We start from the raw sequence: 3,908 nt of genomic DNA on the forward strand, positions 1-3,908 counted from the left end.
GCCAATCTTGTGGCCCATAAGCATCATGAGGAGGTGGTGGTTAGAAATGCAGAGGAATTCTGATTATTGGGAGGGACCAAGAAGCTGAAGTTTTGAAAAGGTCCTTAGAGTGACTCTGATTTAGGTGATTTGGGGAACTCCCTTGGGGAAACGTTACCAGAAACATTTCCTTTGAAACCTTGACCAGTTTGGAAGGATGGCAACTATTTTAGTGAATGTATTTTACTGACAGGTCTATGTGAGACATATGAGCCCTCCCTAGGTGAGACAAGGTTAAAGAGGGTTCCATGCCCTGGATCTGAGCCCAGGGAGGGTGGAAACTCCTCAGTTGGCTGCCATGGTGTTCTGAATCCACTGGATGTAGTTGCAGACTTTGGTGTAGACTCCAGGTTTGCCTTTGAGGGCACAACCTGCACCCCAGGAGACAATGCCCTGAAGGATTCCATTGCAGGCCACAGGCCCCCCCCCCCGAGTCCCCGTAAAATGAGAAGAAGAGAATGTCAGAAGTAGTGCCTCCACCTCTTTAGCAGATGCAGAGGCCAGGGCAGGGATGGAGGGAAACCCACCTGGCAGGCATCCTTCCCACCCTCAAGAAAGCCCAGGCACATCATGCTGTTGTTGATCAGGCCTGGGTAGGTTTTTCGGCAGGTGGTGTTAGAGAGTATGGGGGCCTTCAGGCATTGCAGAGAGTTAGGGAGCTTAGACCCATTGCTTTCTTCCTTTTCTGTGGGAGAGCTCATTCCTGCACAAGGGCATGGTGATATTTGTTATCTACAGATATTGAATAACACCCACCTATGCATGGATATGGACTTTTCCAATACCCTTTTTCCAAACTCCTTACAGAGTCAGCTTCTGCAAAGGGCAACAAAGCCTTTCTAATAACAATAATAACAATTAAAAAAAAAACTAGTACTATCTTTTCTTGACCACTTACTATGTGCCTTTTACGGTTCTAAGCTCATTACATGTATTATCTCATTTAATCCTTATACTCAACCAGTAAGTGAGGTATTATTATTATCTCCATTTTGCAGAGGAGGAAACTTACATATGCTAGTTCAAACAAATTCCCACAAGAAAACTGAGCCATACAAACCTAGGCAGTGTGTCTCCACAGCCCTTGACCTCCTCTTGACCTTAGCCTGACTGTAGTGACTCTTCTCTCAGTGAGTCGCCCTGAGGCTCACTCACTAGCAGAAGGGTGTGTACTGCTCTAGCCAGAGATCAGGCACTGAGTCCCCATCTTGGTGCAGGAGCTGACAGGGAGATGGTGTTCACACTCTTGTTGAAGATGGCTGGCTTGACCAGCTTGATTAGCGTGATGTCATGCCCTGTGGTTATGCTCTTATAATTGGGTTGTTTGATGATCTTGACTATACTGATGATCTGTGTGGTCTCTTCCAAGACTGTGAGCTTATGTTCACCCAGTCTCAGTTGGAAGCATCTGCAAAGGGAGAGAAGAAGACACAGTCCTTTTGCTAATCAGCTGGCTCTTGCTTTCACACTCATAGTCCCACCGTGTGGTACCCCAGCAGGAGCTTACAAGCAAATGAAACAACCCAAGAGAAAACTGGCTTCATATATGGAGTTGCAGAAATCTTTATCTGATAGCAGATTGTATCTTATGTGGAAACAGAGGCAATGAGCAGAGCACTCTCGCTTTTGAGGCTCTCTAACATTAGCTAGAAGTTGACTACAGGCTGTTCAAAATGTGTCAAGAGAGAAGCAAATGATGTGGACACCCAGGAGGTCAGGAGTCCCTGGAGACAGGGCATCTAAAGTTAATTATAGTGGAAAGTTGCACATTAATGGGCCTAAAGTTTCAGGTAAGTAAGATGAATAAGTTCTACAGGTCCACTGCACAACATTGTACCTATAGTGAACAACACTGTATTGTACATTTAAAAATTTGCTAATAGGATAAATCTCATGTTGTTTTATTACTACAATAAAGTAAAATTAAAAAAAAAAATAAAAGAAAAGAAAGTTAATTAGAAAGTCACGGTTTAGTGAAGACTAAGATGCTGGAATTCAGATCATGAAGAAGGCTTTAACCATAGAGAAGAAGGAGACATTTTATTGAGAGATGAGACGATGCTCAAGAAGATGGTTACAAAGCAAGTTTTCCTTATTAGCCCGTGAACCTCTCTGCCAGGGACTGTCCTCCTAACATGATGAGTGAAAGCCAAGGAATCAACCTGCAGGTGGTGTCAACTGCCACCCACGGGGGCTCCAGGTGCCCACATTTATGGTCTGCAGCAGTGAGCAACTGACTGCACCCACTGGCTGCTGATGAGGGTGCCGCCATTCACGTGAGATCCAACATACAGGGATAGCTGATAGAGAAGAACATTGATGTCACAAATATAGTCCCCTACAGTTTTGTCATCATCATTGTCACCACTCATGGGTAAAGCCCCTAGGAGATGAGAAGGATGGGGAGAACATAGTTGAAGATCATGCTTTGTCCCAAAACTTCTGGTAAGAAGGTAGATTTGAAAATATGCAATGTAGCACTTCAGGTCAGAACACTGGGGGTGTTCTGCTAGTCTAGACCTCTGTTTTCTTCTTTTCCCAAATGAAAACAGTTTTAAACATGCTGTTTGAAATATAATACGGAGATCTTGTCAAGATGGTGGCGTAAGCAGACTCTGAACTCATCTCCTCCCATGAACACAGCCAGGTTACAACTATTTTTGGACAAATTACCCTGGATATGAAACTGAAAACTTGATAAAAAGAACCCCTCACAAAAAAGGACAGTCCTCACTAAGGCAAAAAAGGCAGAAATTCCTTTTGGAGAGAACAAAAGCCACCTTCAGCATCAGCGGAGTTTCTCAGCCAGCCAGCTGGGAACCACCCTAAGGTACGCAGCCCTCACTGGAGGAGAGAGGTTCTGAGGAGGGTCCCAATACTGCTATAAGCATCATTCAGAATCAGCACAACTGAGACAAGGGTCTTACTATCTGGCTTTGCTGGCTATTAACTGCAGAGAGGAATACTCCCAGAAAAGCTATCAGAGGAAAGCCGAAAAGACCTGCATCTTAAAGGGCCCATGCACAAACTCACCCATCTCAGCAACCTAAAATCACCAGAAAGAAAGCTGACAGTCCTTTGGTGAGACGAAACTCACCTGTTAGGCTCTGGTTGGATCTTGGTGAGAGGAGAGACCTCTCCAGAGACTGAGACATTGCTGGTGGCCATTATTGTCACCTAGTCCAGGTGTGCTGACACAGGCAGATGCCATTGAAGTTCTTCCCCTGGCCTGTTAGTCCAGGGGTCTGCCACACCCACTAGAGTGCAGATTTAATCTAGTTCAGTTGAGCAGGCAGCCTGCTCTAGGGACCGGCCCTGCCCAACAGCAAGCCCTCAGGCTACTTGTTGGCCTGCATTGACTGGGTGCCTTGATCCTCTACAGGCAGGGAAGTGTGTCCACCTCTGTGGGGCAAAGCCTGTGTGAAGACCAGGGCAACTGTGGGGGACATTGATGAAGAGGTGGGGGCCTATGCAGTTGGGCATTGGGTATGCTCCAGGAGGTTGGGAAGTGTGCATGGACCAGGACTGTGTTCACGGTGTATGTGAGCCTGTGGGTTGTGAGGCTTATCAGTGGCAGAAGACCTGTACTTCACAAATAGCCATAAAAGGGATCAGCCCCACCTTCCAAAGCCTGAAACAATTGAGTGCTCCCATGCCTAGGGCCAGACCCACTCAGCTGTATTCCTAAGAGAACTGACAATAGACTTGTAGACCTCAGGCCTATAGCAACGGTAAGCTCCTGAGCCTAACAACCAGCTACACTGGGTACCAACCCAATTAATAGGAAAACTGCAACAGGAGTGTGCTGTTAGACCTTGCAGCCAATGGTGCTGAGGTTCCCCAAATCAGATTTACAAATAGCTGGCCAG

The 3,908-nt window shown here is 46.2% G+C and overlaps 1 pseudogene; it reads right to left on the bottom strand.

Moving 5' to 3' along the window:
• Positions 1-215: 215 nt before the first annotated feature.
• Positions 216-2,411, bottom strand: LOC123287428 (trypsin-like; annotated as a pseudogene).
• Positions 2,412-3,908: the final 1,497 nt, after the last annotated feature.

The sequence above is a fragment of the Equus asinus genome, chromosome 1, assembly GCF_041296235.1.
Source record: "Equus asinus isolate D_3611 breed Donkey chromosome 1, EquAss-T2T_v2, whole genome shotgun sequence".
In the NCBI taxonomy this organism is placed as follows: Eukaryota; Metazoa; Chordata; class Mammalia; order Perissodactyla; family Equidae; genus Equus; species Equus asinus.